Source organism: Macaca nemestrina, chromosome 3, assembly GCF_043159975.1.
Source record: "Macaca nemestrina isolate mMacNem1 chromosome 3, mMacNem.hap1, whole genome shotgun sequence".
Classification (NCBI taxonomy): domain Eukaryota; kingdom Metazoa; phylum Chordata; class Mammalia; order Primates; family Cercopithecidae; genus Macaca; species Macaca nemestrina.
In genome coordinates, this window is record NC_092127.1 from 40,987,145 (window position 1) to 41,011,517 (window position 24,373).

At 37.9% G+C, this 24,373-nt stretch overlaps 1 long non-coding RNA gene and 1 pseudogene across 2 annotated transcripts in view; one reads left to right on the forward strand and one right to left on the reverse strand.

Moving 5' to 3' along the window:
• LOC105463450 (uncharacterized) overlaps positions 1–24,373 on the reverse strand; it is a 163,637-nt gene that overhangs the window by 47,727 nt on the left and 91,537 nt on the right. The gene's annotated exons all lie outside the window — the stretch shown is intronic.
• Positions 22,565–22,869, forward strand: LOC139362307 (ATP synthase subunit g, mitochondrial pseudogene; annotated as a pseudogene).

Consider the following 24,373-nt stretch of genomic DNA (forward strand, 5'->3'; position numbering starts at 1 on the left):
GAGACAAAATATAACCATTTTGCATATACCATCTGAGCATTTATGAGATATGCTAACAGGTGCCAGTATTGAGTAAGGTCCCAGAGAAAGAGAAGGTGCTTCAGCTTATCAGGCTGTACTAGAAGCAGCTCCACTACTTTTCCTTCTGCCCAGAAAACCCAGTGATATTCCAATGGTTGACAGCCAGCTCCAACAGGAGAACCACAGCAGAAACCACAAATCTTTGTGAGCAGAATCTTTACCACTTTCTCAAGTGTCATGCTTATTTTGAATAACAGATCCTGGCTTCTCCCAGGTACCTATTTGCAAGAAAACATGTGATCATGGACAATGAAACTCCACATTATAAGTTTGATATATAATCCACTTCTCTATAAAGTCAGGTGTGCCCCAGGGGTTCCCCTGTCAAATAGAAGTGAGCACACAGAACTGAACCTGATTAGGTTCTGAAGGCACAAGTTAAGTTTGGAGGCTCATTACCATCCCTTCCTCTATTCTTATTGAAGGTATCATGAAGAGCTACCAACAATCAATTGACTGAAAAGGGGCAAGTCCTGGATTACAGAAGGTTCTACCCAAAATACAGGCACTAAAAAAATCCAGATTTCCATCTATGAAACTCTGGGTGCAATGGGTTTGGTTGTTTTGGTGGCCAAGCAGGAATGCTTATATCAGAGATATTTAAGACAACAATGGAACTTGGAATTGGTAAGTGGGCAATGCCACCTGGCCAGTCCAGGTTCTTTATACATCTAAGTGAATAGGGGATAAAGGGAATGTTGGTGTTGACTTTTGAGATTGATCCTGACTGTCAAAAGAAATTAGAAGTACTGCTACGCAATTAGGAAAGTAAGAAATATGATTCTATGGAACTCAAAGAATGCCCGGAGGTGCTTCTGGGTACTAATGTGTTCATTGATAAAATTAACTGGGAGACCAGAGCATCTGTGTACAAAAGACAACCAAAGGTTAAGATTCGTCAGGAATGAACGTTTGGGACACTCCATCAGGTAAAGAATCTTGAAGAGTTGAGGTATCAGCTGAATAGAAAAAATAGATACATGAAAGGAATAACACAGCAGAAAAGTTATACTTACCAACTTCAGCCTCATGACCAGTTACAGAAAAGAGGATTGCTACAACTTGTATTTTCTTCCTTTCTTGTGTTTATATAGTTAACTTCTCTTTTCTTTCCAATCCTTTTTTCTTACTATTTTATGTAGGACATGTTGGTGCTGAATACCTTTTCAATTTGACCCATAGGATTAAAATGGATTACAAATTAACTAGAAGAAAAATGAGTTTGTCAGGATGTAGTGATGAATCAGATTTTGTGTTGCTCCCCTTAGAGGGAGGAGGCAAATGCATTTTGGATATATGCAGGTTAGTTGCATTACTTCGCATAGAGAATTTTTTTAATTATTGAAAAAATGGTTTGAATTGATGTTATACATGCCAACACGGATTTCAGCAGACATCTGGCACTCTTCTTCACTTCTCAGTATACAAACAGCCTTCTCAATGAGAGACACAACCTCTCTCTCACTATAGAAACGAAAACTGCGAAGTCCTTGCTTTTCTCTTCTTCCTTGCAGGGCATGAGCCTGTGACGAAGGCTCCACCAGTCATACTTACCAACCCCAAACTCAGGAGGTAGTATCAGAAAGAAACAGGACCAAGAGAATCCTCTCTGGCAATCATTGTTTCCTAAAGAAGAATAGTTCCTGGGGCAATTGCAGCAGTGGTGCTGCTGAGACCACTGAGTGTTGGTGGTGTGGAATCAGCATTTAAGGGTTGGAGGTGGAATTGTTTTCCTCTTTGGGCAGATTCTGTAACATTATTTCGATGCTTTCCACAGCTGTTTAGACCCCATAGAGCCATATAGTATGGGTTGTTGTTTTTTTGTTTTCTTTTTTTTCATTTTCTAATATATTTTCTCTTGTTTTTCACTTTTTAATTTGAGGTAATTTTCTTTTCTTTTCTTTTTTTTTTTTTTTTTTTGAGACGGAGTCTCGCTCTGTCGCCCAGGCTGGAGTGCAGTGGCCGAATCTCAGCTCACTGCAAGCTCCGCCTCCCGGGTTCACGCCATTCTCCTGCCTCAGCCTCCCGAGTAGCTGGGACTACAGGCGCCCGCCACCTCGCCCGGCTAGTTTTTTGTATTTTTTAGTAGAGACGGGGTTTCACCGTGCTAGCCAGGATGGTCTCGATCTCCTGACCAATTTGAGGTAATTTTCTATCGAATACCCTTTTAATAAATTATTTAGCTGTTTAAATCAGCCAGAAAATGTTTCTGTTGATTACAACTAAAAATACTGCCTATACAGTTATTAATGTTCATCACAGTACTGTCAATAAGAACAATAAGTATAAATTGATCAAGCATCCAAAATGTGGTATGGGGGGGTCCAGTGAACTTTATTATATTTATACCATAGAATACTAGTACTAATTTTGAAAGAATGTTACAGGATAAATTTAATGAAATAAAAAAGTGTTCATAATATACAATGGCAAAGTTTGTTACAAGTTGAGTAGAAGGGTACAGATTTGTAACTGATACGTTCCTTATAACTTACATATCTATCATTTATTTATCCTAAATTAGTTATCTGTTACTGTAAAACAAGTTATTCTAAAGATAAGCAGCTTAAAACAACAAATATTTCTTCTCTCCCAGTTGCTTTGAGTCGAGTCTGGGAATAGCTTGGCTGGGTGTTTCCGGTACCTGGTCTCTTACGAAACTGGTCAAGTGGCTGGTCAGGGCTACAGTCCCTGCAGACATGACTGAAGCTGAGGGACCCTCTTCCACACCCAGGAAAATTACAAAAGACTTCATTTCTTCACCATCTGCACCTTTCCCTAGGACTGTTTATAATCTTCCTTTCCCCAAAGAGAAGAGAGGGAGAGAAAGAGAGACAGGACATTCTCAAGATACAAGGACAGCCTTTTATTATCTAATATTAGAAGTGACATCCTATTACTAGAAGCAAGCCACTAAGTCCAGCCCATATTCAAGGCAAGGATAATTAAGCTTCAACTCGCAGGTGGAGGAGTGTAGAAGTATCTGTGGATATATCTGTAAAACCACCATATACACATACGTATACATGGACAAAATACTTAAAGATATAAGATTTTTTATAGTAAACACATCCACAAAAATACATGGTATAAATATTATACATATTATAAAAATTATCCCATAATTGTAAGTGGGTGTGGGTGTTTGTGTGTGTAACAAAGTATTGTCTGTGCCAACCCCTCTCTTAACAACTTCTGGTGAATTACCACAGAGTAGAATCGCCTCTGCAAAGGGGTATATTGTGAACTGTGTCTACAATTGGGTTGCACACAAGTACAGATATAACTCTCAGACTATAGGAGGTGAAAGGGCAATAATGCAAAGTCCAGATTTCAGGGAAAGACTATGCATCCCAGAGAGAACCCTAAGGAGAGAAGGACTTTGGTAAAACAAACTGGATTGGGCTCCCAGCTGGATAAAATTAGGGGTTCTGGGTTCTAAAGGATAATGGCAGCCAATATTGCCCCCACCTGCCGGGGTCTCTGGAGGAGCGTGGCTTATTAGGTCCTCCCATGGCAAGAGTGCACCAGACAGTTGTTACCAATAGATGAGTGAGTAGTGCAAGTGAAATCTGTCGATATTCCAATCTCAGGAATGCCTATAAATAATCGGAGTGAGCAGGAATAGGAGAGAGAACTTTGCAGAAGTCTGGTGTTCTTTAGCTAATAAGATCTGGGTGTTGATACTATTGTAATCTCATTTCTATCCAAAGACTGTATGATAGACTCAGACTGGATAAATACCAAAAAGTTAGTATTTTTTTTGCCAATCTGTATCTCCTAGGCTTTTTTATAATTGATGCATATTATTTTATAATAATAAAAAGTTAGTTTCTTAAAACATTTCCTCAAATATGAAGGAAAATCAAAGAAAGATCAAAAGAAGAAAGATCAAAATATAACAGAAAGTAAAACCAGGACACAAAACTATATACAGTAAGAATCTCATTTATTTTTAAATGCTGATATATGATAATATAAAGTATTAATGGGGTTAAATGTGCTTTATGTGCATATATATATACTTACATATATATATTAAACTATCTTAATATCTACATCTATATCCATTCTTTATATTTATTCAGGATGAGAAAACCCAGAAGGAAACACACCAATATTCAAGTAGCTATTTTTCATAGGATAACAAATTACTGTCATTATCTTCTTTGCACTTTTTTGTATTTTTCCAAATATCTATAATGAGTGTGCATATTACCATTACAATCAAATTTGTAAAATGAATATTTTAAAAAAGCAAAAAGGGAAATAAATTATGATACTTTTATGTAATAAAATAATATGTAACTAAAGATTTAATATGACATTTTCAAAAAGATACAATGATATGATTAAGTGCTCATGATAAAATTATGGGAATAAAAGGGTTAAAAATTACATCATAAGCAATGTGAAATCAACTTTATGTGTGTGTGTGTGTGTATATATATATATATACACACATATATAAATATATATATAAACAGGAATTTAAATAGAACTCTTCCTGTTGTCTTAGAATTTTGGCTGAAACCCCAAAACTGAGAACAATGGGTTATAAATAAACTGTATTCTAAAGAGAGATGTTAGACCTATTCATGAAGGATTCTGAGAAGAGAGCAGAACTAGTCCAGCAGTTATCAACTCCCACCACCCACCTCTAACCTACTTAAGTGAAGTCTAAAGTTCAAAAATTGATTAAAGAGCACCTTTAAGAGAGAAAAGTAGTCAACTTTAAAGGGAGTACTGTAGCATTTTCTCTCCCTTCAAGCCCTTCCTTAAATGCTCCAAAAAGAAACACACATTGAGAGGCAGGATTTCCACAAGACAGGGAGATAGGCATCCCTCAGAGGCCCAACCCTGTGGAATGGTAGGCCCCATTGTTGCCATAGGACTGAAATAAAGTAAAAGCTCATGACAGAGCGTGATGTGTTTCTCTTGGAGTCTGAGGGGACTGGGAGCCTTGACTCCCAATCAGAAAACAAAGCAGTTAATGGACAAAGGATAGTCATGGGGCATAGCCTGTACTTCAATTATTTAGCAAGGCAAGAAAGCCTGAGATTCCTGAGGGCTAATTGGTACTGTGGATTGTCCCTACACAAGAGAGACGGTACAAGGCACTTGGGGGTCCGATAAGCTGCTTTTGGTGCAGAGAGGAAGGACATCTTAAGTAGTCAGCCAGAGAGAGAGGTCTGTATTAGGGAGTAATCAGAAGTTAAAAACATGTGTCTATCTGCATGTGTGCATGAAAAGATGTGTGTGTACACACCTGCAGTTGCAGAATGGTTCTAAAGAACCAGAATTTCATTCCAATCGGTATCAATATTTGGACACCTTCCAAAATGGAGAATATGGCTAACAACCAGTATTAGTCAAGACAAAACTAAAATAGTACGAGACATTTTAGATTTTGTCTCTTTTCCTCTAATCTCCCTTCCTTTGCTTGAATCCTAAGAAGCACAGGATGAGAAGAGGAGATGGATGAAGTCATGCTCCCCTTCCTCATTCTAGGTCCTTGTAAACCAAAAATAAAATTCTAAAATTTCTAAACCCCTCAGCCAAGTGAATGGACACCTCCTCTAGGCCAAGGGCATTCCAAAATGAACCTGAAATGCTAGTTCAGGCCATGATGTGAAGGAGGAGTCAGATATGCCTCATTATACCTTCCTCCCGTTAGAATTCAGGCACAGCTGACCCATATTAACACTAAAATAGTGACCTTAAGACTGAAAAAATGTACTCTTTATAGCAATGAGATATCAATATGACAGACAGCAGGCCCTGAAAGAAATCAAAGTATTTTACCTCAAAATATATTTCTTTGACACATTTTGAAATGACCCTGCAAAGCTGTCTCTTGTGGGGAAAAAAATCTACATTCTGTAGAGAATCCCCTTCCCTTTGCAGGTCTTCTCCCTGATTCAGGAGAGAATTAACTAAGAGTCTGGCACTTTTTTTAAGTCTGATGAGAAATATTTACAATCTATTTTCTCTGAAGCCTGCTACCTGGAAGCTTCCTCTGCATGATAAAAACTTTGGTCCTCACAATCCATTATATTAACCCAGACATACCTTTCTAGTGATTTACAGTCTTCAGGTAACAACTTAACTCTTTCAACCAATTGCCAATCAGAGAATCTTTGAATCCACCTATGACCTGGAACCACTCCAACCCCACTTCCTTTCAAAGTGTTCCACTTTTCTGGACCAACCAATGTACATATAACATGTATTGATTGATGTCTTATGTCTCCCTAAAACCAAGCTGTAGTCCAACCACCTTGGGCACATGTTCTCAGGTACTCCTGGGGCTGTGTCATGGGTTATGGTCCTCATATTTGGCTCAGAATAAATCTCTTCAAATATGTTAGAGTTTGACTCCTTTCATAGATATCTTTGAGCCATAATGGGTCAAAATAGGCAGAGTGGATGGGAGAAGATTTGGTTTGAATGAGAAATTGAAGTTTTGATTTAGACATCACTGGACTTTTGGGACCTGAAAGGGAACATTATTTTTCAAAAAGGAATCGATAATTATAATAGAGAGGGTATATAAAGGCATCAAGCTAGCCAAGAATATCCTTTGTATTCTTTTAATTTTATGCATTTAACAAAATGGTTGTGTCTGTGTGTGTCCTGTGTGTGTCTGCATATGTGTGTTGAGAAATGGGTGGTTAGATGATGAACAGATAGAAAGATAGATACATGTATATGTATCTCAATGTATAGATCTCCATGCTCTCAAAAAAAATAATTTGAAAGTAATACATCAAAACTTTTGCGATGGTTATCTCCAAGAGATGGTATTAAGAGATGTAATATTTCCATATGCCTTGAATATTTTTATCTTTTCCTGTATTTTCCATTAACACTATGTATTCATTTTATATACAGTATATGTAATTATCTAAAAAATTCTCATAAGGAGAGATTTTACTATTATACTAAATTCCACTAGACTGAAAACTCTATAATGACAAGGGACTATTATTGCCTTATTTACCACTCCTTCCCCAGCACAGTATCTGGTACAGAATAGGCACTCAATAAATGCATATTGAATTAATTAATGAATTAGCTACATAATTAGGTTCAAATACCTTCCATAAAAATTAAGGTGGAAGAAGTGTGGTTTCTTTTTTTTCCATGCTACTTAATAGACATTTCTCTGTGCCCATTAATGAAAAGCAAAGATTGTCAAAAAGGGATGCCAAATATAATCTGAACCCAAATGTATATTTAACATAGGCCAGGGATATTTGTAATACTTCCTTACAATCAAACTACCTACACAGGAACACAGAAAATTATTTAAATAGCCACTGTTCTCTACGAGAAGAATTTTTTTGCAAGATGTAGAATCTGTCATAAGCATTTGCATCTTAATTTATTTAGTATTCTGATTTTATCTTGATATTAGTTGATATGGCTTTCAAAATTATATTTGACCCAGTTCCAGAAAAGAAGCTTCTATCCATGCTCCATCCCTAAATTTACTTTCACCATTCATGCTGATCAACATATTGTATTACCATGCTCCTTACTGCCCATCATGTTTCCATTCTTAGAGATTCCCTTGTTGACCTGCTTGAGTGCCCTGTTTGAGAAGGCGCTCTCTTTATGCTAAAGAAGGACTGGATGTAGCAAAAAGGCCTCTGTGCTGAGAGCCAGAAAGTTGCCCTTGAAGTATCAGCAATGAAGGAAGAGCTGATTTTTTTTTTTTTTTACCTCCCTTGTTCTCAGTTTCCTCATCTGATTCTCTGTTTCTTTGTTTCACACTGTCATGTTTGGAGGTTCCGAGTGATTCTCAGGAACTTCCCAGGGGTGACCTCTTCCATTCAGTTCGAGTTGAACCAAAGATGAGTCTTAGAGCACATCTGATGCTCAAGTGGTTTATTCTTTTTCTTTTTTTCTTTTTTTTTTTTTTTTTTTTTGAGATGGAGTCTTGCTCTCATTGCCCAGGCTGCAGTGCAATGGCACAATCTCGTCTCACAGCATCAAGTGGTTTATTCTTGGTAGCACACTTAAAAGATGGATGGCAGAAGCTGGCCGGTGACATGAGCCAGGGACAGCCAGGTACCATCATGGGGTCAGTTGACTGACTGACCTAGAGAGTCTCCATCCAGAGACAGTTCTCATGTTTGCGGGATCCTTTTCCCTCTCCTACACCTGTATTCAATGCAAGTCAGTTACCAGGTGTTTCTTTCATAAAGGGAGTTTGGACTGTTCTTGTAAGGGTAAGCATTGTTTGAAGGTTTATAAAAGTTACATCCGTGCTGAGGTGGCCTCGTCTTCTGGAAATTCCCATGCCAGGGTTAGAAACTCCCAAGTCAAATTGCATGACACTGCTAAGTGACAGGTAGTATATGCTCTGCAAGATGCTTAGTGGGCCTTATGGCTATCATTGATCTTACAGCCATATGCTTCTAAGAGTGTACTACACGCACACTCCTCACCTGAAATCCCACATTTAACAAAATTACCTAGACTTGTGTTTCTGCTTGCTAAGCTTTCATTTCTTCTATTTTGTTGAGGCTTTTTCTTAATGGACTTCCTTCTAACTTAGCATTTTACAGTAAGTCAATGCTCTATAGTCCCAGCACTTTGGGAAGCCAAGGCAGGTGGATCACTTGAGTCAAGGAATTCAAAACCAGCCTGAGAAACATAGTGAAACTTTGTCTCCATAAAAAATAGAAAAATTAGTTGTTTGTGGTGGCTTACACCTATGGTCCCAGCTACTGGGGAGGCTGAGGTGGGAGGACCACTTGAGCCCAGGAGGTTGAGTCTGTAATGAGCATCACACACTCTATCCTGGGCAATAGAGTGAGACCCTGCCTCAAAAAAAAAACAGAAAAAAAAAAAACAGAAAAAAGAAAAAAAGTGCTGCCTCTCTGGCTTCAATTTTCACAGATGCTGAAATTTCAACATGTTGAAAATTTAGGTCTTCCTGAGTCAACAGCCTTTTCATTATGGTCTCATTTTGCATTCCACATACTAATCTATCTCCCCAAGAGTTATTAGATCCACTGAACACTGGCAGAGCTCTTGTCACAAAAGGGAAAATTGGTTTAGGCTTCATAAGTGGAATCAACATAAAGTTGAATCCATCAGCGGTAAATAGTGAAAATATAATTCATGCACATGTTTCATCTGTTTGTTTTCTCCAATCATAAAAAAAGAAATGTTTTGCCTACACCTAACATCAAATGACCTGTCACAGCTTCCCTCAGGGTATATCACAGTACCTTTTTTTAAAGTCCTTTGCCTCTTTTTCCATGTAACTTGGAAGGGTCTCAGCAGCTTCACTGGGTGTTGCTATTCTCCAATTTAAGTTGCATTTCTTTCAAGTGAAAACCTTGACTTTCTGGGACATTAGTTAATGGTTTTCAAAAAACAAGAGCCACCATTCCTATTTACATGACAGACACCTGCTTCCACCAAGTAGTAAAAACACAATAGGAATTCCAATAGCAACAATTCCTTGAACAGAACTTATTGGAGCTTCTTATTCCTAACCCAATGAAAACAGCCAGTAAGTGAAGGGAATTTGTTCCTTCTGGTAGATTTTTGGAGCTAGCAGAATATGAAACATTCAAGGAACAGCTCCTGTACTAATCTTCTGTAAACCAAAAATAAAATCCCGAGTCCCCTACAACCAACTGAAGGGACCTGGTCTGGGCCAAAGGAAACCTGGAAAACTAAATTCCCAGCCTTAACAGGAAGGGTGGTCAGACACACCCTGATGTACTCCCTCCCTTTTGGAGTTTAGGCACAACTGACCACCATTAACATTAAAATAGAGCGTGTAAGACTGACAAAACAGACTCTTTGGCAATAAGATACCAAATTTCAACCTGACTCTGGTATAGCATCACATGACAGACGGCAGATGCTGAAGAAAATCAAAATATTTTACTCCAAAATATATTTCTTTGACATATTTTGAAATGGCCATGCAAAGCCATCTTTTTTGGGGGAAATGGTGCATCTGTAGAGAATCTTCATTAATGAAGGTAATCCTTTCCTGGATCTAAGAGATTAACTAAGAGTTTGGCATCTTTTAAGGTCAGAAAAAAAGACCTTTTCCATCCATTTTTTCTGAAGCCTGCTATCTGGAGGCTTCATCAACACAAGGAGGACCGTGGCTTCCACAATCTCCCTTATCTTAACTCAAGCATTTCTTTCTACTGACTTTAGGTCTTAGACAAAGCTTAAGTCTTTCAACCAGTGGCCAATCAAAAAAATCTTTGAATTCACCTGTGACCAGTAAGACACCGCCCCCACCCCCCGCCGCCCCCCGCCACAACACTCTCTTTGAAGATGTCCCGTCTTTCAGGGCTGAACCAATGTATAATGTATACCTTACATGTATTGATTTATGTCTTTCCCTGTACTTTCTGTCTCCCTAAAATGTATAAAACCAAACTGTAACCTGACCACCTTGGGCACACTTTCTCAGGACTTCCTGAGACTGTCCCCCAGGCCACAGTCACTCGTATTGGTTCAGAATAAACCTCTCTAAATATTTTACAGTCTTTTATTTCTTTCCCTCAACATTTCTTTTTTTTTTTTGAGCCTGTTGCCCAGGCTGGAGTGCAGTGGCGTGATCTCGGCTTACTACACCCGCCTCCAGGGTTCACTCCATTCTTCTGCCTCAGCCTCCTGAGTCGCTGGGACTACAGGTGCCTGCCACCATGCTCGGCTAATTTTTTGTATTTTTAGTAGAGACAAAGTTTCACCATGTTAGCCAGGATGGTCTTGATCTCCTGACCTCGTGATCCGCTTGCCTCGGCCTCCCAAAGTGCTGGAATTGCAGGCGTGAGCCACTGCACCTGGCCTCTGTCAACACCTTTGAACCTCTTTTTTCTCCTCTAATTTTCAAGAACTTTAACATTCTCTTAAAACAAATAAACAGAAATACACTAAGATCTTACCCCAGGTCTTCACTTTCTGAAAGAATTGTATTTACACTTAAGCAAATAGCTTTGTGAGAACTGTATATCTACTATGAGTGAAACCACTGTCTGCATATCATGCGTACATATTTATTATAATTAAAATAGCTAACATTTTATGCTACTTTTATTTCTGCAAAACTATTTGATATGTATATTTAATTCCTAATAAGCAATCAAGCTTTCTTTAAAATGACTACATTGAATGCTATATGAATCATTCATGAACAAATAGAATATTTTGTGCAGGAATACCCCTAGAGAGAAGGTCAGTACTGAATGTTTGTAATTATTTTAAAAATTGTATAGGCTATAGGTTTTTTAAAAAATTCAAATAATACAGAACTATATAGGTTACAAAGTAAATACCACATTTCAGCTTCTGTGTTGCCCTCCTCTCACTCCGCCGCTTTCACAGAACTTCCCCAAATGGTAATTAATGGAAATTTTGTTCGTGCTTTAGTGTATACATTTACACACAGAAATATGTATGATTTTTTATAAAGATTTTTTAAAAGATTTTTATAAATAAAATTATGCTATGAATATTCTTCTGAAGTATTATTTTATTCTCACTTAGTAATATGCTGTATAAATATTTCCTAATTCTTTCTAACTGCAGCAGAATATCTAACATGTAAAGTTTGCATTTGCTGGATGGGGTGGCTCACACCTGTAATACCAGCACTTTGTGGGGGCTGAGGTGGGAGGAGCTGAGTTCTTAAGGCTTGGAGTTTGACACTAGCCTGGGCAACATAGCAATACCCCATCTCTATGAATTTTTTAAAAAAATAGCTGGATATAGGGGGGCACATCTGTAGTCCTGGCACCTCAGAAGGCTGAGGCGAGAAGATTCCTTGAGCCCAGGAGACTGAAGCCGTAGTGAGCTATGATTGGGCCACTGTACTCTAGCCTGGTAAACAGAGTGAGACCTTGTCTCTAAAATAAATAAATAAATAAAACTTCCACTTAATCATTTTATTATTGATCTACGTTTAGGCAGTCTCAATTACTCTCGATTACAAGTTCTCTTGCACTGAATATCCCAGCGTTACCAAATGCAGGTTCAGCTGCTCACCGCTTGACAACCAATTAGCAATTAGCAATTCATAGAAGGAGAATTAACTTTATTATGAACCAAACCAAGCAATGGGGAAAATGGTCCAGACCCTTGCCTTCATGGAACCACTTTAAATTTCCAAGTTCAGTGCAAGAATTTTGAAAAGGGAAAGTTTGAGAAGGGGAGGATATGCAGGGGACAAGGCAGTGCAGGTTTATGTTGTGACTTGGTTTGATGACTTGTCTTGAGTTATTGCCCCATCTGGTGAATGGGCTGGCATCACCCTAGGCTCAGCTGGGTTGTAAATTAACTGTAGCCTTGAAGCAATCTCCTCATGTGGGAGATTTCCACAGGTGCTTGCATTGTTTCAAGATTTAACCTCTGGAACTTTTAAGCAAACAAACAATCAAATATGCTACCAATGTGAGGAGGCACCCAGTGGTTAAGTGAACACAAAGAAAAAAAGGAAAAAGGATTAAACTTTAAAAATTGGGCACTTGGTTACACCAGTACATAAGTCAACACTCATGTGCATAGAAGTTGAAATTTGGTTCAAGAATTAAACTCATTTTAAAAATCTGATAGATTAACCAGAGTCTTAACCAATGTGTATTCCTACAAACAGTATATTCAGAGTTACCATTTCCTCAGTTTCACCAAACCTGTATACTATTAATTTTTTTCATTTTTTTAAAATTATGGGATAAAACATTTTTATTCATTTTATTTCCCCAGTATTCATAACAGAGTTAAAATCATTTCAAAAGTGTGTGCCTTGATTTGTGTTTCATATTCTTTGCCCTTCTCTTTATTAGTTTAATTTTATTGTTAACATGGAGATGGTTTTGGATATTAGGATAATTCTTTTTTTTACACACATATACGTATTCATTCTATTTTACTGCTTGTCTTTTAAATTTCTCTTTTATCAATAACTAGTTTTTTTGTTTGTTTGCCTCATTGAGGTTTTTAGAGTCAAATCCCTCAGGTTTTTTCCTTCTTGAATTCCAGGAGTTCTGCCTTGTTGAGGAAGTCATTCCTCAAGTAAACTGGAATGCCACCTTTATTATATTTTAAAGTTTCATATAATCATGAATATATTTCTAGATTCCATTAGAGTCCCATTGCTCTATTCTTTTCTTTTTGCATCAAAGATATTATATATTATACATGTATATTCACATTATATATATAACATATAAATCTATAAGTAATATATATTGCTATTTAATATATATATTTACATAATATTTCTATTTCTTATATAAGTAATAGAAACATGTGGCTGGGCACAGTGGCTCATGCCTGTAATCCCAGCACTTTGCGTGGAATCCCAGCACTTTGGAAGGCCAAGGTGGGCAGATCACCCGAGGTCAAGAGTTTGAGACTAGCTTGGCCAACATGGTGAACGCCTGTCTCTACTAAAAATACAAAAAAATTAGCCGGGCATGGTGGCATGCACCTGTAGTCCCAGCTACTCAGGTGGCCAAGGCAGGAGAATTGCTTGAACTCAGGTGGCGGAGGCTGCAGTGAGCCAAGATGGCGCCACTGTACTCCAGCTTGGGTGACAGAGCAAGACTCTGTCACCCAAAAAAAAAAAAAAAGAAAAAGAAATATGTACATTATTACACATTGTATAATACAAACAATATTATAAAATATATACTTTATATAATTTATTTTTTAAATTTATTGAATTGAGCAACACTTCTCTCCAATGTAGACTATTACCAGCTATAGTGAGTATTTTTGTCTTGTGCTTAGCTATATATTTCTAATGTTTTAACTTTAAGTATAATCCATGCTTAAGATCTTTCATAAATACGCTCCAGTTAAGGGATTTTCTCTTTATTTCTATCTTTCTAGGAAATTGTATTAGGATTAGAGACTTTTTAGTATCTATTGAGTTATCATCCCCTCACCCTTTAAATTTATTAGTAAAATAGGCTGGGTAATTCCAGCACTCTGGAACTCCAAAGTGCTTTGGAATTCCAGAGTGCTGGAATTACATGGCTCACATCTGTAATCCCAGCACTTTGGGAGGTTGAGGTGGGAGGATTGCTTGAGTCCAGGAGTTAAAACCAGCCTAAGCAAAATAGTGAGACCCCATCTCTACAAAAAAATTTTAAAAAATAGCCAGGTGTGGTGGCACGTGCTTCTAACCCTAGTTACTTGAGAGGCTGATTTGGGAGGATTGCTTGATCCTAGGAGGTCAAGGTTGCAATGAGCCATGATTGTGCCACTGCACTCCAGCCTGGAAGACAGAGCAAAACGTCCCCCCTTAAAAAAAAAAAAAATAGTAAAATGCATTACCCTAGTAGCTTTTCAAACTCCTGGGCTCAAGTAAATCCTCCTACTTCAGCTTCCCAAAGCACTGGAATTACAGATGTGAGCCACTGTACCCAGCTTTGTAGCTTTCCTAATGTATCAGTCTGTTCTCACACTGCTATGAAGAACTACCTGAGTAATTTATGAAGACAGGAGGTTTACTTGACTCACATTTCTCAGGTTGTATAGGAAACACAGCTGAGAGGCTTCAGGAAACTTACAATCACGGTGGAAGGCAAAGGGAAAGCAAACATATCTCCACATGGCAGAGCAGGAGAGACAGAGATAAGGCGGAAGTGCTACAGACTTTTAAACAATCAAATCTGGTGAGAACTTGCCCACTATCAGGAGAATAGCAAGGGGGAAGGTGAAAATCTGCCCCCATGACCCAACTGTCTCCCATCAGGCTCCTCCTTCAACACTGAAGTTCATAATTCAACATGAGATTTGGGTGGGGACACAGAGCCAAACCATTATCACCTAATATTGAACCATACTTGCAAACCTAAAAGAAAACTCACTTGGTCATGATGTATGATGACTTATATACTGCCATTTCAATTTGCTATTATTTTATTTAACACTTTGGTATCTGTCTATAAGTGAAAATTGCCTTTAGTTATCATTTGCAGGCTATCTTCTTTTGAAAGCAATAGCAACATTTTGCCATCCTACAGAATGAGTTGAAGAGTGAATCAGTTCTAAGTCTCAGAATACCTATATTACATGGCAGTTATCTGTTTCTGAAAGATTTTGTAACATCTTTATATTTCCCTTCTTATTTTTATAAAATTAATCAAAGTTGCTGAAATGAGAATCATATTAATATTTCAATGGTGTAACAAAAAATCAAAATTGTAGAAATGGCTCTAGTCAGCTTATTTTGTTTTAGTGGGAAAGTTTATATGCATGAATATAAATCACAAATACCTAGTCACGTTATGTTTTAAAAAACGTCTCGTGATTCCTGAGCCATTCACTGCATTATGACATGAAATTCACCAAGACTGAGAATACTTGCTTTGTGGTTTAATCTACTCCATAGAATTATCAATAATAATACAGAGAAGGCATTTAATGTGGATATGTTAAAAAGATAATTTTAAAATTACAGAATAATGGTACTCAAAGTATGTACTGAAAACAGTAACATTACTATACATTTCATTTAAACGTATAAAACATATTACACAGTTAGCTTATCCTATTCATGCAATCCTACCTTTCTAAGGATTGATACAATCTCTAAATTAAGTGTGGCTAAATGCTATGTCATGGATCCTAGATATTTATAAAAAAACTTCCTGGCTCCATAATTTCTGGGATTTACTGTTTACTCCCTAGATTTGTTAGAATAATGTGCAGATGTAACTATCAGAAACCCAAAATAACAGTGGCTTAAACATGCTAGAAGTTTGTCTTTCAGGCACAATTTTAGAGGTAAACAATCCAGAAAGACAGTAGAGCAGCCTTTTTTCACAAAGCCCTTGGGGACCCAGGCTCCATCCAACTTTCTGCTCTGGTATCCTATGGATTCTGTCCTCACTCATGGACTGCAATGGAATTGCAGCCTTACATATATGCTGTGCAGCCAGTTAGAGGAAAAGGGAAAGAAGCATTCATGGGTACCTACCAATTGACTCACATTGAAGGATCCTGGAAGCTGTCACAGGATAATTCCACTTACATTCCATTGACCAGAATATAGCTACATTTAATACTTCACTACAAAGGAAGCTGGCCAGTATATTTTTATTTTTCTAGGAAGTTGGATATCTAGCTAAAAACCCTATTGTATTGGAAGAAAAATAAAACAGATTTTGGCAGAAAACTAGCCATCTCGGGGGTGGCACCCAAGATGGCTGAATAGGAACAGCTGCAGCCTCTGGCTCCCAGCATGAGCAACACAGAAGACAGGTGATTTCTGCATTTTCAACTGAGGTACTGGGTTCATCTCACTGGGGCATGTCGGACAGTTGATGCTAGTCCGTGGGTGCAGCCCAACCAGTGAGAGCTGAAGCAGGGCGAGGCATCGCCTCACCTGGGAAGTGCAAGGGGGAAGGGAATTCCTTTTCCTAGCCAAGGGAAATTGAGAAACACAACACCTGGAAAATCGGGTAACTCCCACTCTAATACTACGCTTTACCAAGGGTCTTAGCAAATGGCACACCAGATTATATCCCACACCTGGCCCGGAGGATCCCACGCCCAGGGAGCCTCACTCATTGCTAGCACAGCAGTTAGGGGAGGGGTGCCCGCCATGGCTGAGGCTTAAGTAGATAAACAAAGCCACCAGGAAGCTGGAATTGGGTGCAGCCCACCACAGCTCAAGGAGGCCTGCCTGACTCTGTAGACTCCATCCACCTCTGGGGACAGGGTAGAGTCAAACAAAAAGCAGCAGAAACCTCTGCAGATGTAAAAGTCCCTGTCTGACAGCTTTGAAGAGAGCAGTGGTTCTCCCAGCACGGAGTTTGAGATCTGAGAACGGACAGACTGCCTGCTCAAGTGAGTCCCTGACCCCTGAGTAGCATAACTGGGAGACATCCCCACTAGGTGCAGACCAACACATCATACCTCACATGGCTGGGTATACCCTGAGACGAAGCTTCCAGAGGAAGAGGCAGACAGCAACACTTGCTGTTCAGCAATATTCTATCTTCTGCAGCCTCTGCTGCTGATACCTAGGCAAACAGGGTATGGAGTGAACCTCAAGCAAACTCCAACAGACCTGCAGCTGAGGGTCCTGACTGTTAGAAGGAAAACTAACAAACAGAAAGGACACCCACACCAAAATGCCATCAGTATGTCACCATCATCAAAGACCAAAGGCAGAAAAAAACACAAAGATGGGGAAAAAGCAGTGCAGAAAAGCTGGAAATACAAAAAATCAGAGCGCATCTCCCCCTCCAAAGAAACGCGGCTCATCACCAGCAACGGAACAAAGCTGGACGGAGAATGACTTTGATGAGTGGAGAGAAGACAGCTTTAGTCGATCAAACTTCTCAGAGCTAAAGGAGGAATGACGTACCCAGCGGAAAGAAATTAAAAACCTTGAAAAAAGAATGGAGGAATGGATAACTACAATAATCAATGCAGAGAAGACCTTAAAACAACTGATAGAGATGAAAACCATAACACGAGAACTATGTGACAAATGCACAAGTTTCAGTAACCGACTCGATCAACTGGAAGAAAGATTATCAGTGATTGAAGATCAAATGAATGAAATGAAACGAGAAGAGAAATGTAGAGAAAAAAGAGTAAAAAGAAATGAAAAAAGCCTCCAAGAAATTTGGGATTATGTGAAAAGACCAAATCTACATCTGATTGGTGTGCCTGAAAGTGAGGGAGAAAATGGAACCAAGTTGGAAAACACTCTGCAGGACATCGTCCAGGAGAACTTCCCCAACCTAGCAAGGCAGGCCAACATTCAAATTCAGGAAATACAGACAATGCCACAAAGATACTCCTTGAGAAGAGCAACTCCAAGACACATAATTGTCAGATTCACCAAAGTTGAAATGAAGGAAAAAATGTTAAGAGCAGTCAGAGAGAAAGGTCGGGTTACCCACAAAGGGAAGCCCATCAGAGTAAGAACAGATCTCTCAGTAGCAACTCTACAAGCCAGAAGAGAGTGGGGGCCAATAGTCAACATTCTTAAAGAAAAGAATTTTCAAACCAGAATTTCATATACAGCCAAATTAAGTTTCATAAGTGAAGGAGAAATAAAATCCTTTACAGATAAGCAAATGCTGAGAGATTTTGTCACCACCAGGTCTGTCCTACAAGAGATCCTGAAGGAAGCACTAAACATGGAAAGGAACAACTGGTATCAGCATTGCAAAAATATGCCAAAATCTAGTCCATCAATGCTAGGAAGAAACGGCATCAACTAACGGGTAAAATAACCAGCTAATATCATAATGACAAGATCGAGTTCACACATAACAATATTAACCTTAAATGTAAATGGACTAAATGGTCCAATTAAAAGACACAGACTGGCAAATTGGATACATCAGTTTGCTGTATTCAGGAGCGCCATCTCACATGCAGAGACACACACAGGCTCAAAACAAAGGGATGGAGAAAGATCTACCAAGCAAATGGAAAACAAAAAAAGCAGGGGTTGCAATACTAGTCTCTGATAAAACAGAATTTAAACCATCAAAGATCAAAAGAGACGAAGAAGGCCATTACATAATGGCAAAGGGATCAATTCATCAGGAAGAGCTAACTCTCCTAAATATATATGCACCCAATACAGGAGCACCCTGATTCGTAAAGCATGTCCTTAGAGACTTACAAAGAGACTTAGACTCCCATACAATAATAATGGGAGACTTTAACACCCCACTGTCAACATTAGACAGATCAACAAGACAGAAAGTTAACAGGGATATCCAGGAATTGAACTCAACTCTGCACCAAGAGGACATAATAGACATCTACAGAACTCTCCACCCCAAATCAACAGAATATACATTCTTCTCAGCACCATATCGCACTTATTCCAAAACTGACCACATAGTTGGAAGTAAAGCACTCCTCAGCAAATGTAAAAGAACAGAAATTATAACAAACTGTCTCTCAGACCACAGTGCAATCAAACTACAACTCAGGACTAAGAAACTCAATCAAAACCGCTCAATTACATGGAAACGGAACAACCTGCTCCTGAATGATTACTAGGTAAAAAACCAATGAGAACAAATATGCAACATACCAGCATCTCTGGGACACATTTAAAGCAGTGTGTAGAGGAAAATTTATAGCACTAAATGCCCACAAGAGAAAGCAGGAAAGATCTAAAATTGACCCCCTAACATCATAATTGAAAGAACTAGAGAAGCAAGTGCAAACACATTCAAAATCTAGCAGAAGACAAGAAATAACTAAGATCAGAGCAGAACTGAAGGAGATGGAGACACAAAAAAACCCTCCAAATAATCAATAAATCCAGGAGCTGGTTTTTTGAAAACATCAACAAAATAGACTGCTAGCAAGACTAATAAAGAAGAAAAGAGAGAAAAATCAAATGTATGCAATAAAAAATGATAAAGGGGATATCACCACCGACCCCACAGAAATACAAACCACCATCAGAGAATACTATAAACACCTCTACGCAAATAAACTAGAAAACCTCGAAGAAATGCATAATTTTCTGGACACTTACACTCTCCCAAGACTAAACCAGGAAGAATTTGAATCCCTGGATAGACCAATAGCAGGCTCTGAAATTGAGGCAATAAATAATGGCCTACCAACCAAAAAAAGTCCAGGACCATACGGATTCACAGCTGAATTCTACCAGAGGTACAAGGAGGAGCTTTGACAAAATTCAACAGCCCTTCATGCTAAAAACTCTCAATAAATTCGGTATTGATGGAATGTATCTCAAAATAATAAGAGCTATTTATGACAAACCCACAGCCAATATCATACTGAATGGGCAAAAACTGGAAGCATTCCCTTTGAAAACTGGCACAAGACAGGGATGCCCTCTCTCACCACTCCTATTCAACATAGTGTTGGAAGTTCTGGCCAGGGCAATCAGGCAAGAGAAAGAAATCAAGGGTATTCAGTTAGGAAAAGAAGAAGTCAAATTGTCCCTGTTTGCAGATGACATGATTGTATATTTAGAAAACCCCATCATCTCAGCCCAAAATCTCCTTAAGCTGATAAGCAACTTCAGCAAAGTCTCAGGATACAAAATCAATGTGCAAAAATCACAAGCATTCCTATACACCAGTAACAGACAAACAGAGAGCCAAATCATGAATGAACTCCCATTCACAATAGCTTCAAAGAGAATAAAATACCTAGGAATCCAACTTACAAGGGATGTAAAGGACCTCTTCAAGGAGAACTACAAACCACTGCTCAGTGAAATAAAAGAGGACACAAACAAATGGAAGAACACACCAGTTAGAATGGCAATCATTAAAAAATCAGGAAACAACAGGTGCTGGAGAAAATGTAGAGAAACAGGATCACTTTTACACTCTTGGTGGGACTGTAATCTAGTTCAACCATTGTGGAAAACAGTGTGGAGATTCCTCAAGGATCTAGAACTAGAAATACCATTTGACCCAGACATCCCATTACTAGGGATATACCCAAAGGATTATAAGCATACTGCTATAAAGACACATGCACAGCTATGTTTATTGCAGCACTATTCACAATAGCAAAGACTTAGAATCAACCCAAATGTCCATCAGTGACAGACTGGATTAAGAAAATGTGGCACATATACACCATGGAATACTATGCAGCCATAAAAAAGGATGAGTTTATGTCCTTTGTAGGGACATGGATGCAGCTGGAAACTATCATTCTCAGCAAACTATCGCAAGAACAGAAAACCAAATACCGCATGTTCTCACTCATAGGTGGGAATTGAACAATGAGATCGCTTGGACACAGGAAGGGGAACATCACACACCAGGTTCTATTGTGGGGAGGGGCTATGGGGAGGGATAGCATTAGGAGACATACATAATGTAAATGACGAGTTAATGGGTGCAGCACACCAACATGGCACATGTATACATATGTAACAAACCTGCACATTGTGCACATGTACCCTAGAACTTAAAGTATAATAATAAAAAAAAAGAAAACTAGCCATCTCTGCCACAACTATCTCACAAACACTCACAAGTAACACTCACATTTACTAATCTCTTCTCTTTCACGAATGTAATCCCCTGGTGACAAATGGCATCTAGGAGTAGAGACAGATCAGCACGGATGTAGAAAACAACTTAAAGAGCATGACTTACTGCCAGTGGGTCACTGGTGCTATATTAATAAATAAAAAGCAGAATACTCCTTGAAGAAATAGTAACCCATTTTTCAATCAGCCAACATATGCTGGACAACAGTGATGTTAACAACACTGTTTAGGTGCCATGCAGGTCATAACGAACTTGTTTTGGGCAGTTTACAATGCAATTGGAATGATGGCATATACACATAAAATGTCATACAATCCAATAACTATTAATAACAAAGCAGGAGATGTGACAAGTCTGCATATGATTAAGTGATTCACTACCAGTATAGAAAGAAATGGAGATTTCTATTTCAGATATTATAGTGGCTAGGAATTTGGTTGGATTGATTAACCTTTTGAAAAAAACTAAAAATACTGGGTTAAATATAAAATGTCATGTTAAAAATATGTATGATATAAAAAAGTGAAGTATTAGCAATCAAAACTAAGTGGAAAACAGAATCTAAATAGTAAACAAAGAACTAAAGCTGCTTTTGTCATAGACATAGTTTCTGAAGCAATAAACTTGATTTTCATTTTCACAGCCTCATGGACTCAGCTGGATTAAAAATAAAGCGGAGTTAACCCAGGTTAGGAAGCCTATAAGAGGTACTTCCCAACCAATAATTTGAGACCCCAAGTGGCTACACACTCAGTGAAAGTGAATCAGAAGTAAGCTCATCCCACCTTCTATTTTCCCTACCTATAAGGGGCTATAAGGAAACATGTCTTGATACCAAAGAGAGCAAAAGGGATAAATCTTCCCTGAAAAGTTTTAATCATAAGCCAACCTTGGTATAGATTTATAGCTCTAATTCATATGACCTGTGTGGTCTGAAAGACCTTAGACTGTAAATTTAGTTTACAGTGATCCTAGGCACAGCTCCTTCAGATATTTGACAGAAACAAACAATAGTCATCTCTGGATTTTATCTTTATTTTCATTTTTATCCCAGGACTCAAAGTATTCCTACAAATAATTTCCCCCAAAAAATGAGCAACTCAGAATTAAAACTATGTACCCACTGACACAAGGCCCCATTAGAAGAACAAAAGCCAAAACAGATTGAGACAAAACAGATTAGAATCATTAGGTATATATTATAAAATACTTATTAAAGAGGAGAATTAATATATCTATGAGGAGTTATATAAAGTAACCCAGCAAATCTGAGAAAGGATAAAAGTCGATATTCTGGAATTTTAAAAAATATTTCTATTTACATTTTAAAAATCAGTTGATGTGTTCATGAGCAGATTAAACACAGCTGAGGAGAAAATTAAGCAGTGTAAAATAGATTAGAAGAAACTGATTCAGCTGGTCATTTGGGGTGACAAACATTTCATCTTAGAATGATGGCCCAATTTGTCTACAACTTTGTAGTGAAGACCTCAACACTGATGAATGCTGCTGTGACTTATTTAAAACCTTGATTGGCCACATTTTGGTATGACACCAAGGTTGAGATGGTTCCTCCCCACCCTGCTAATATCCCTAGAACTATTCAGAGCTTTAAAAAATAGTAGTGCCCAAATTGTTAGTTTCAAACAGCTCAGTTAAGGAAGCCGTGCTGAACGGTTTGGTGGCCTCTGAGGTGTGGATGTGCTTTTATATTGGAGAGATCAGAGGCAAGTGTGGCATCACCGGCTACAATGTTTAAAGACCAAACTTTAATATTTAATTATATTTGATTTATTATTTGAGTGTTCTTGGACCATGTGTGATAAGATTGCTATCTGATTAAAATGTGTTAAAAAAAAATGAAACTCCCTTATGCAACATAAAGAAATAAATAAATGGGGGTTGGGTGTAGACAAAAGAAAGTTAAGAGAAATTAAGGACAGAATTAGAGTTAGCATGTATAACAAATTTTTTATCAGAGCCCCAGAAGGAGAGGTAAGAGAGAATGAGGCAGAGACAATATTTGGGAAGATAATCACGAAAAATATTCTAGAAGTGATAAGAGACATCAATCTTTAGATTAAAGAAGCCTAATACATCCCTACCCAGGAGAAATGGCACATTATAGTAAACAAGGACAACACCAAAGACAAAGAGAAGATATTAAAGAAGCCAGAGAAAAACAAAAGATTACTTTCAAAAGATCAATAGTTAGACTGATAGCTAACTTCTCAAGAACATTAGTGAAACCAAAAGATAATGGAATGATACTTTTAATGGGCTGAAAAAATTGACTTTCAATGTAGAATTCTATATCCAAAGAAAATTTATTTTTTCAAAAGGGGGAAATAATGGCATTTTTTTGCAAGCAAAAATTAAGAGAGTTTACCAGTAGCAGATCTTTACTAATAAAATTTTAGATCATATTCTTCAGAAAAAATGAAAGTGATCCCAGTGGAATGTCAGAAAAGCAAGAAAAAATAAAACAGCAAAGAAATTAGGAAATATTTGAGTAAACATAAATGAATTTTTACTATATAAAGCCAATAATAATCATAATGCATTATTGAGGATAAAATAAAATTAAGATGTATAGCAAAATAACATAAATCAAGAGAAAAGTAGTGGAATTAAGGCATTTTAAGACTTGTATTGCTTGGGAAAGAGGTAAAGGTATCTTTTGACAATTAACTTCTGATGTGTTAATTATTCACATTATAATTTCTACGAAAGTGACTAAAAGAAAGGAAACATAACGTCCAACTTTCAAAGTACTAAAAGGGAATAATGAAATAATCAGAAATACTCCTAAAAAGGCAAGAAAGGAGAAAAAAGACAGAACAATTTGAAACACTGGTAATTTCATCATCTATATGCACTAAATGTTCTATTTAAAAAACAAAATAATTATGATATATTTTTGAAATTCCAACAATTTATTAGTTATAAGAGATACATCCTTTGCCCACTTTTTGAGACATTTATGCAGCCAACAGACACATGAAAAAATACTCATAATCACTGGCAATCAGAGAAATGCAAATCAAAATCACAGTGAGATACCATCTCACACCAGTTACAAAAGTCAGGAAACAAGAGATGCTGGAGAGGATGTGGAGAAATAGGAACACTTTTACACTGTTAGTGGGACTGTAAACTAGTTCAACCATTGTGGAAGACAGTGTGGCAATTCCTCAATGATCTAGAACCAGAAATACCATTTGACCCAGCCATCCCACTACTGGGTATATACCCAAAGGATT